Source organism: Triticum dicoccoides, chromosome 5A, assembly GCF_002162155.2.
Source record: "Triticum dicoccoides isolate Atlit2015 ecotype Zavitan chromosome 5A, WEW_v2.0, whole genome shotgun sequence".
In the NCBI taxonomy this organism is placed as follows: domain Eukaryota; kingdom Viridiplantae; phylum Streptophyta; class Magnoliopsida; order Poales; family Poaceae; genus Triticum; species Triticum dicoccoides.
The window spans coordinates 84,726,399-84,738,628 of NC_041388.1; positions in this window are offsets into that span (position 1 = coordinate 84,726,399).

The following is a 12,230-nucleotide window of genomic DNA, read 5'->3' on the forward strand; positions in this document are numbered from 1 at the left end:
GCTCGTGTACATTGCTAGGTCGGAACGGAGAAACAACGTCGTCGTCGTGTTCATGGGGAGGCAATGGAATGCGTCGTGTTCATGGGGAGGCAACGGAATGCGTCGTGTTCATCAGGAGGGCTTGGACGGAACAGGCGATGGAAACGGGGCACGGCGTACCGCAGAACGAAGGAAACGACCTTGTGTTCGACCGGCCACGTTCGAAACGGGATCCTGTTCATCGGGAGGGGTCTGGCATACCGCAAAACGGAGGAAACAGACCTCCTACGGTCGAAACGGGGGTCTTGTTGATCGGGAGGGGTGTGGCGTACCGCAAAACGGAGGAAACGGACTTGTGTTGGAGCGCGACGGTCGAAACGGCGGTTCTGTTTATCGGGAGGGGTGTGGCATACCGCAAAACGGGACTCCACGGGATACTGTTCATCTCCACCGTCGACCCCCTCCAGCCTCCACGAGCTACTGTTCATCCACCGTCGACCTCCTCCAGCCTCCACCTGCGACTGTTCATCCACGGGCTCCTGTTCATCCAGCCTCCACTGCGCGCTACTCCACCGGCCACTGTTCAACCAGCCCTCTCCACGGGCTCCTGTTCAACCACCCCTCCACGGGTTACTGTTCATCCTGCCCTCCCCCGTCTACTGTTCATCCTGCCCTCCACGGGGTGGTCCTATTCATCCAGCCCTCCACGGGGTCCTGTTCATCCAGCCCCAACCGGCTCGATCGATCGGGGTCCTGTTCACCCAGAGGCAACACCACGGGGTCCTGTTCATCCACCCCCACTGGGAACTGTTCATCCAACCCACCCGCAACACTCACTGTTCATCCAGAGGCAGCATCGATCGGCTTCAGCTAGCAGCAGTAGCGAAGGAATCGCTCGATCGGGTTCAGTTAACAGCCATTGATCGATCGCTCGGGTTCAGTAAGGCGTAGCCTGCAGTGCAATCGCTCGGGTTCAGTTAGAGCCCAACGCCTCGCTCGGGTTCAGTTAGAGCCAACGCCTCGCACACATGCGCATACGTGTATGAGAGAAACGCGCATCGCTCGGCCCCCGACCTCCCACCGTAACGGGGAACTCCTCGAAATTTTCCTCCCCCTTGCTTCTACCACGGTTTTTTCCGTCATGGACGGCCCAAAGAATGTCATGCAGCTGCTTATCCGGCCCGCCCAGGATGAAAAGCCCATTTTCTGTCATGATTTTTTGTCATAGAACTAGGAGCCCACCACATATATGATGATACCGGGTTTTGTCACAATTATCGTCATAGAAGTGTCATATGTATGACAAAAAAAAATCGTTCGGCCCAAAATGTCACGGATGTGTCTTTTTTTTGTAGTGTTCCACCGACAGACATGCTACTTGTTTTCCATAAAGGTGGCCGGTGGGTGTCTGTTTCTCCTACTTTAGTTGAATCGAATTTGACTACGGCTGGTCCTTGATGAAGGTTAAAACAGCAAACTTGATAATCACCGTTGTGGTTTTTGCGTAGTTAAGAACGGTTCTTGCTAGAAGCGTGTAGCAGCCATGTAAAACTTGCAAAAACAAAGTAGAGGACCTCTAACTTGTTTTTGTAGGGCATGTTGTGATGTGATATGGTCAAGACGTGATGTGATATACGTTGTTGTATGAGATGATCATGTTTGTAATATCGATAACCGGCAGGAGCCTTAGGGTTGTCTCTTAATTATTGTATGAACTGCAAGCGCCATGTAATTGCTTTACTTTATCGCTACGTGTTAGCAATAGTTTTAGAAGCAATAGCTGGCGAGACGACCCCGACGCAATGATGGAGATCAAGGTGTCGAGCTAGTGACGATGGAGATCATGATGATGCTTTGGAGATGGAGATCAAAATCACAAGATGATGATGGCCATATCATGTAACATATTTTGATTGCATGTGATGTTTATCCTTTATACATCTTATTTTGGTTAGAACAATAGTAGCATTATAAGATGATCCCTTCACTTAATTTCAAGATAGAAGTGTTCTCCCCGAGTATGCACCATTGCTAAAGTTCGTCGTTTCGAAGCACCTCGTGATGATTGGGTGTGATAGACTCTACGTTCACATACAATGGATGTAAGCCAGATTTACACACGTGGAATACTTGGGTTAAACTTGACGAGCCTAGCATGCACAGACATGGTCTCGGAACACTGGAGGCCATAAGTTTGAACGTGAGTCATATAGTAGATATGATCAACATAGAGATGTCCACCATTGAAGACTACTCCATCTCACATGATGATCGGACATGGTTTAGTTGATATGGATCATGTATCAGTTATACAACTTGAGGGATGTTGATTTAAGTGGGAGTTCATTAGTAATTTGATTTATCCCTACTCCTTGCATTGACATCAATTGATGGGCATCTCCCTAGCCTATTGATTAGCCGCGTTGATGTGAGACTTTCTCCTTTTTGTCTTCTCCACATAACCCCCTCATTATATTATATTCCACCCATAGTGCTATATCCATGGCTCAAGCTCATGTATTGCGTGAAAGTTGAAAAAAGTTTGAGATTACTAAAGTATGAAACAATTGCTTGGCTTGTCATCGGGGTTGTGCATGATGAGAGCATTCTTGTGTGACGAAAATGGAGCATGATCAAACTATATGATTTTGTAGGGATGAACTTTCTTTGGCCATGTTATTTTGAGAAGACATGATTGCTTAGTTAGTATGCTTGAAGTATTATTATTTTTATGTCAATATTAAACTTTTGTCTTGAATCTTATGGATCTGAATATTCTTGCTACAATAAAGATAAATACATGATGAATATGTTAGGTAGCATTCCACATCAAAAATTCTGTTTTTATCATTTACCTGCTCGAGGACGAGCAGGAATTAAGCTTGGGGATGCTGAAACGTCACCAACGTATCTATAATTTTTGATTGTTCTTTGCTATTATATTATTTGTTTTGGATGTTTATGGGCTTTATTAAACACTTTTATATTATTTTTGGGACTAACCTATTAAACCAGAGCCCAGTGCCAGTTTCTATTTTTTCCTTGTTTTAGAGTATCGCAGAAAAGGAAAATCAAACGGAGTCCAATTGACCTGAAACTTCACGGAACTTATTTTTGGAACGGAAGCAATCCAGAAGACTTGGAGTGTACGTAAGGGAAGCAACGAGGAAGGAATGAGGCAGGGGGTGCCCACCCCCCTGGGCACGCCCTCCACCCTCGTGGCTCCCCTGATGTATTTCTTCCTCCTATATGTACCAATATACCCTAAAACCATCAGAGAGCACAATAGATCGGGAGTTCTGCCACCGGAAGCCTCCATAGCCACAGAAAACCAATCGGGACCCTGTTCCGGCACCCTGCCAGAGGGGGGATCCATCACCGGTGGCCATCTTCATCATCCCGGCGCTCTCCATGACGAGGAGGGAGTAGTCCACCCTCGGGGCTGAGGGTATGTACCAGTAGCTATGTGTTTAATCTCTCTCTGTCTCTCTCGTGTTCTTGAGGTGATACGATCTTGATGTATCGCGAGCTTTGCTACTATAGTTGGATCCTATGATGTTCCTCCCCCTCTACTCTCTTGTAATGGATTGAGTTTTCCCTTTGAAGTTATCTTATCGGATTGAATCTTTAAGGACTTGAGAACACTTGATGTATGTCTTGCATGTGCGTGTCTATGGTGACAATGGGATATCACATGATTCACTTGATGTATGTTTTGGTGATCAACTTGCGGGTTCCGCCCATGAACCTATGCATAGGGGTTGGCACACGTTTTCGTCTTGACTCTCCGGTAGAAACTTTGGGGAACTCTTTGAGGTTCTATGTGTTGGTTGAATAGATGAATCTGAGATTGTGTGATGCATATCGTATAATCATACGCACGGATACTTGAGGTGACATTGGATTATCTAGGTGACATTAGGGTTTTGGTTGATTTGTATCTTAAGGTGTTATTTTACTACGTACTCTAGGGATGTTTGCGACACTAATAGGAATAGCCCAATAGATTGATCAGAAAGAATAACTTTGAGGTGGTTTCGTACCCTACCATAATCTCTTCGTTAGTTCTCTGCTATTAGTGACTTTGGAGTGACTCTTTGTTGCATGTTGACAAATTGTTATATGATCAAACTATGTTATTATTGTTGAGAGAACTTGCGCTAGTGAAAGTATGAACCCTAGGCCTTGTTTCCTAGCATTGCAATACCATTTATGCTCACTTTTATCATTAGTTACCTTGCTGTTTTTATATTTTCAGATTACAAATACCCATATCTACTATCCATATTGCACTTGTATCACCATCTCTTCGCCGAACTAGTGCACCTATACAATTTACCATTGTATTGGGTGTGTTGGGGACACAAGAGACTCTTTGTTATGTGGTTGCAGGGTTGCTTGAGAGAGACCATCTTCATCCTACGCCTCCTACGGATGGATAAACCTTAGGTCATCCACTTGAGGGAAATTTGCTACTGTCCTACAAACCTCTGCACTTGGAGGCCCAACAACGTCTACAAGAAGAAGGTTGTGTAGCAGACATCAGTCCTTGATGCACCGCTAAGTGACATACCTATTGCAGGAGCAGATGCAGGCGTTATGAACATTTGGCAAGATCGATATGATGACTACTTGATAGTTTAGTGCACCATGCTTTACGGCTTAGAACCGGGGCTTCAAAAATGTTTTGAACGCCACAGAGCATATGAGATGTTCCACTGAGCATATACATGTGTGGATACATAGACAAAACACTGTGTCTCTAGTAAGCCTCTACTAGACTAGCTCGTTAATCAAAGATGGTTAAGTTTCCAACCATAGACATGTGTTGTCACTTGATGAACGGGATCACATCATTAGGAGAATGATGTGATGGACAAGACCCATCCGTTAGCTTAGCATATTGATCGTTCAGTTTTATTGCTATTGCTTTCTTCATGTCAAATACATATTCCTTCGACTATGAGATTATGCAACTCCCGGATACCGGAGGAATACCTTGTGTGTTATCAAACGTCACAACGTATCTGGGTAATTATAAAGATGCTCTACAGGTATCTCTGAAGGTGTTTGTTGGGTTGGCATAGGTCGAGATTAGGCTTTGTCACTCCTAGTATCGGAGAGGTATCTCTGGGCCCTCTCGGTAATACACATCATAAGAAGCCTTACAAGCAAAGTGAATAATGGGTTAGTTGCGGGATGATGTATTATGGAACGAGTAAAGAGACTTGCCGGTAACGAGATTGAACTAGGTATGAAGATACCGACGATCAAATCTTGGGCAAGTAACATACCGATGGCAAAGGGAATAATGTATGTTGTCATTTTCGGTCGACCGATAAAGATCTTCATAGAATATGTAGGAACCAATATGAGCATCTAGGTTCCGTTGTTGGTTATTGACCGGAGACGTGTCTTGGTCATGTCTACATAGTTCTCGAACCCATAAGGTCCGCACGCTTAACATTCGATGACGATTTTGTATTGTATGAGTTATGTGATTTGGTGAACGCATGTTGTTCGGAGTCCCCAATGAGATCACAGACATGACGAGGAGTCTCGAAATGGTCGAGAGGTAAAGATTGATATATAGGACGATAGTATTCGGACACCGGAAGTGCTCCGGAGGGTACCGGTGTTGGGGAACGCGGTAATTTCAAAAAAAAATCCTACGCACAGGCAAGATCATGGTGATGCATAGCAACGAGAGGGAAGAGTGTTGTTCACGTACCCTCGTAGACCATAGGCGGAAGCATTATGACAACGCGGTTGATGTAGTCGTACGTCTTCACGATCGACCGATCCTAGCACCAAAGGTACGACACCTCTGCTATCTGCACATGTTCGGCTCGATGACATCCCACGAACTCACGATCCAGCAGAGTGTCGAGGGAGAGCTTCGTCAGCACGACGGCGTGATGATGGTGATGATTATGCTACCGGAACAGGGTTTCGCCTAAGCACCACTACGATATGACCGGGGTGGATTATGGTGGAGGGGGGCACCACACACGGCTAAGAGATCAATGATCAACTTGTGTGTCTATGGGGTGCGCCCTCCCCCGTATATAAAGGAGTGGAGGAGGGGGAGGGCCGGCCCTCTACTATGGCGTGCCCAAGGGAGTCCTACTCCCATCGGGAGTAGGATTCCCCCCTTTCCAAGTAGGAGTAGGAGAGAAGGAGGGAAAGGAGAGAAGATAAGGAAGGAGGGGGCGCCGCCCCTCCCCGTGGTCCAATTCGGACTAGGCCTTGGGAGGCGTGTGGCCTGCCCTAGGCAGCCCCTCTCTCGTTCCCCTAAAGCCCAATAAGGCACATATACTCCTCGGAGGGTTCCGGTAACCTCCCGGTACTCTGGAAAATGCCCGAACTCATCGGAACCATTCCGATGTCCAAACATAGGCTTCCAATATATCGACCTTACGTCTCAACCATTTCGAGACTCCTCGTCATGTCCGTGATCAAATCCGGGACTCCGAACTACCTTCGGTTCATCAAAACACATAAACTCATAATACCGATCGTCACCGAACGTTAAGCGTGCGGACCCTACGGGTTCGAGAACTATGTAGACATGACCGAGACATGTCTCTGGTCAATAACCAATAGCGGAACCTGGATGTTCATATTGGCTCCCACATATTATACAAAGATCTTTATTGGTCAAACCGCATATAGATATACGTTGTTCCCTTTGTCATCGGTATGTTACTTGCCCGAAATTCGATCGTTGGTATCTCAATACCTAGTTCAATATCGTTACCGGAAAGTCTCTTTACTCGTTCCTTAATGCTACAGCCCATAGCTAACTCATTAGCTACATTGCTTGCAAGGATTATATTGATGTGCATTGCCGAGAGGGCCCAGAGATACCTCTCTAACAATCGGAGTGACAAATCCTAATATCGATCTATGCCAACTCAACAAACACCATCGGAGACACCTGTAGAGCACCTTTATAATCACCCAGTTACGTTGTGACATCGCACACAAAGTGCTCCACCGGTATTCGGGAGTTGCATGATCTCATAGTCATAGGAACATGTATAAGTTATGGAGAAAGCAACATCAACAAACTAAACGATCATCCTGCTAAGCTAACGAATGTGTCAAGTCAATCACATCATTCTCTAATGATGTGATCCCGTTAATCAAATGACAACTCATGTCTATAGTTAGGAAACATAACCATCATTGATTCAATGAGCTAGTCAAGTAGAGGCAAACTAGTGACACTTTGTTTGTCTATGTATTCACACATGTAATAAGTTTCCGGTTAATACAATTCTAGTATGAATAATAAATATTTATCATGATATAAGGAAATATAAATAACAACTTTATTATTGCCTCTAGGGCATATTTCCTCTAGTCTCCCACTTGCACTAGAGTCAATAATGTAGATTACATTGTAATGATTCTAATACGCATGGAGTCTTGATGCTGATAATGTTTTGCTCATGAGAGAGGCTTAGCCAACGGGTCTGCACCATTCAGATCCGTATGTATCTTGCAAATCTCTATGTCTCCCTCCTTGACTTGATCACAGATGGAATTGAAGCGTCTCTTGATGTGCTTGGTTCTCTTGTGAAATCTGGATTCCTTTGCCAAGGCAATTGCACCAGTATTGTCACAAAAGATTTTCATTGGACCCGATTCACTAGGTATGACACCTAGATCAGATATGAACTCTTTCATCCAGAATCCTTCATTTGCTGCTTCCGAAGCAGCTATGTACTCCGCTTCACACGTAGATGTCGCCACGACGCTCTGCTTGGAACTACACCAATTGACAGCTCCACCATTTAATAAAGATGTGTATCCTGTTTGTGACTTAGAGTCATCCGGATCAGTGTCAAAGCTAGCATCAACGTAACCATTTACGATGAGCTCTTTATCACCTCCATATACGAGAAACATATCCTTAGTCCTTTTCAAGTATTTCAGGATGTTCTTGACCACTATCCAGTGATCCCCTCCTGGATTACTTTGGTACCTCCCTGCTAGACTTATAGCAAGGCACACATCAGGTCTGGTACAGAGCATTTCATACATGATAGAGACTATGGCTGAAGCATACGGAACACCTTTCATTTTCTCTCTATCTTCTGCAATGGTCGGGCATTGAGTCTGACTCAACTTCACACCTTGTAGCACAGGCAAGAATCCTTTCTTTGCTTGATCCATTTTGAACTTCTTCAAAACTTTATCAAGGTATGTGCTTTGTGAAAGTCCAATTAAGCGTCTTGATCTATCTCTATAGATCTTGATGCCCAATATATAAGCAGCTTCACCGAGGTCTTTCATTGAAAAATTCTTATTCAAGTATCCTTCTATGATATTGAGAAATTCAGTATCATTTCCGATCAGCAATATGTCATCCACATATAATATCAGAAATGCTACAGAGCTCCCACTCACTTTCTTGTAAATACATGCTTCTCCAAAAGTCTGTATAAAACCATATGCTTTGATCACACTATGAAAGCGTATATTCCAACTCCGAGAGGCTTGCACCAGTCCATCAATGGATCGCTGGAGCTTGCACACTTTGTTAGCACCTTTTGGGTCGACAAAACCTCCTGGTTGCATCATATACAACTCTTCTTTAAGATATCCATTAAGGAATGCAGTTTTGACATCCATTTGCCAAATTTCATAATCATAAAATGCGGCAATTGCTAACATGATTCGGACGGATGGACTTAAGCATCGCTACGGGTGAGAAGGTCTCATCATAGTCAACTCTTTGAACTTGTCGAAAACCTTTCGCAACAAGTCGGGCTTTGTAGACAGTAACATTACCGTCAGCGTCAGTCTTTGTCTTGAAGATCCATTTATTCTCTATGGCCTGCCGATCATTGGGCAAGTCAACCAAAGTCCATACTTTGTTCTCATACATGGATCCCATCTCAGATTTCATGTCCTCAAGCCATTTTGCGGAATCAGGGCTCATCATCGCTTCCTCATAGTTCATAGGTTCGTCATGGTCAAGTAACATGACTTCCAGAAGAGGATTATCGTACCACTCTGGTGCGGATCTTATTCTGGTTGACCTACGAGGTTTGGTAGTAAATTGATTAGAAGTTTCATGATCATCATCATTAGCTTCCTCACTTACTGGTGTAAGAATCACTGGAACTGATTTCAATGATGAACTACTTTCCAATAAGGGAGAAGGTACAATTACCTCGTCAAGTTCTACTTTCCTCCCACTCACTTCTTTCGAGAGAAGCTCCTTCTCTAGAAAGGATCCATTCTTAGCAACGAATATCTTTCCTTCAGATCTGTGATAGAAGGTGTACCCAACAGTCTCCTTTGGGTATCCTATGAAGACACATTTTTCCGATTTGGGTTCGAGCTTATCAGGTTGAAGCTTTTTCACATAAGCATCGCAACCCCAAACTTTAAGAAACAACAACTTGGGTTTCTTGCCAAACCAAAGTTCATAAGGTGTCGTCTCAACAGAATTAGATGGTGCCCTATTTAACGTGAATGCAACCGTATCTAAAGCATAACCCCAAAACGATAGCGGTAAATCAGTGAGAGACAGCATAGATCGCACCATATCTAATAAAGTGCGGTTACGACGTTCGGACACACCATTGCATTGTGGTGTTCCAGGTGGCGTGAGTTGCGAAACTATTCCGCATTGCTTCAAATGAAGTCCAAACTCATAACTCAAATATTCACCTCCATGATCAGATCGTAGAAACTTGATTTTCTTGTTACGATGATTTTCCACTTCACTCTGAAATTCTTTGAACTTTTCAAATGTTTCAGACTTATGTTCCATTAAGTAGATATACCCATATCTGCTCGAAGCATCTGTGAAGGTGATAAAATAACGATATCCGCCGTGAGCTTCAATGTTCATTAGACCACATACATCAGTATGTATGATTTCCAATAACTCTGTTGCTCGCTCCATTGTTCCGGAGAACGGAGTTTTAGTCATCTTGCCCATGAGGCATGGTTCGCAAGTACCAAGTGATTCATAATCAAGTGATTCCATAAGTCCATCAGAATGGAGTTTCTTCATGCGCTTTACACCAATATGACCTAAACAACAGTGCCAAAAATAAGTTGCACTATCATTATCAACTCTGCATCTTTTGGCTTCAATACTATGAACATGTGTATCACTACTATCAGATTTAGTGAAAATAGAGCACTCATCAAGGGTGCATGACCATAAAAGATATTACTCATATAAATAGAACAACCATTATTCTCTGATTTAAATGAATAACCTTCTCGCATCAAATAAGATCCAGATATAATGTTCATGCTCAACGCTGGCACCAAATAACAATTATTTAGGTCTAAAACTAATCCCGAAGGTAGATGTAGAGGTAGCGTGCCGATGACGATCACATCGACTCTGGAACCATTTCCCACGCGCATCATCACCTCATCCTTAGCAAATCTTTGCTTAATCTGCAGCCCCTGTTTCGAGTTGCAAATGTTAGCAACTGAACCAGTATCAAATACCCAGGCACTACTGCGAGCAATAGTAAGGTACCCATCAATAACATGTATATCAAATATACCTTTCACTTTGCCATCCTTCTTCTCTGCCAAATACTTGGGCAGTTCTGCTTCCAGTGACCAGTTCCTTTGCAGTAGAAGCACTCAGTCTCAGGCTTAGGTCCAGACTTGGGTTTCTTCACTGGAGCAGCAACTCGCTTGCTGTTCTTCTTGAAGTTCCCCTTCTTCCCTTTACCCTTTTTCTTGAAACTGGTGGTCTTGTTGACCATCAACACTTGATGCTCCTTCTTGATTTCTACCTCCGCAGCCTTTAGCATTGCGAAGAGCCCAGGAATTGTCTTATCCATCCCTTGCATATTATAGTTCATCACGAAGCTCTTGTAGCTTGGTGGCAGTGATTGAAGAACTCTGTCAATGACACTATCATCAGGAAGATTAACTCCCAGTTGAGTCAAGTGGTTGTGGTACCCAGACATTCTGAGTATATGTTCACTGCCAGAACTATTCTCCTCCATCTTGTAGCTGTAGAACTTATTGGAGACTTCATATCTCTCAATCCGTGCATTTGCTTGAAATATTAAATTCAACTCCTAGAACATCTCATATGCTCCATGACCTTCAAAACGTCGTTGAAGTCCTGGTTCTAAGCCGTAAAGCATGGCACACTGAACTATCAAGTAGTCATCAGCTTTGCTCTGCCAGGTGTTCACAACATCTGGCATTGCTCCTGCAGTGGGTTTGTCACCTAGCGGTGCTTCCAGGATGTAATTCTTCTGTGCAGCAATGAGGATAATCCTCAAGTTATGGACCCAGTCCGTGTAGTTGCTACCATCATCTTTCAACTTAGGTTTCTCTAGGAACGCATTAAAATTCAACGGAACAACAACACGGGCCATCTATCCTCGACAACATAGACATGCAAAATACTATCAGGTACTAAGTTCATGATAAATTAAAGTTCAATTAATCAAATTACTTAAGAAGTCCCACTTAGATAGACATCTCTCTAATCATCTAAGTGATCACGTGATCCATATCAACTAAACCATGTCTGATCATCATGTGAGATGGAGTAGTTTTCAATGGCGAACATCACTATGTTGATCATATCTACTATATGATTAACGCTCGAACTTTCGGTCTCAGTGTTCTGAGGCCATATCTGCATATACTAGGCTCGTAAATTTTAACCCGAGTATTCCGCGTGTGCAAAACCAGCTTGCACCCGTTGTATGTGAACGTAGAGCTTATCACACCCAATCATCATGTGGTGTCTCAGCACGACGAACTGTAGCAACAGTGCATACTCAGGGAGAACACTTATACCTTGAAATTTAGTGAGAGATCATCTTATAATGCTACCGTCGAACTAAGCAAAATAAGATGAATAAAGGATAAACATCAGATGCAATCAATATAAGTGATATGATATGGTCATCATCATCTTGTGCCTTTGATCTCCATCTCCAAAGCACCGTCATGATCACCATCGTCACCGGCTTGAAACCTTGATCTCCATCGAAGCATCATTGCCGTCTCGCCAACTATCACTACCGCTTAGTGATAAAGTAAAGCAATTACATGGCGATTGCATTTCATACAATAAAGCGACAACCATATGGCTCCTGCCAGTTGCCAATAACTATGTTACAAAACATGATCATCCCATACAATAAAATTTAGCATCATGTCTTGACCATATCACATCACAACATGCCCTGCAAAAACAAGTTAGACGTCCTCTACTTTGTTGTTGCAAGTTT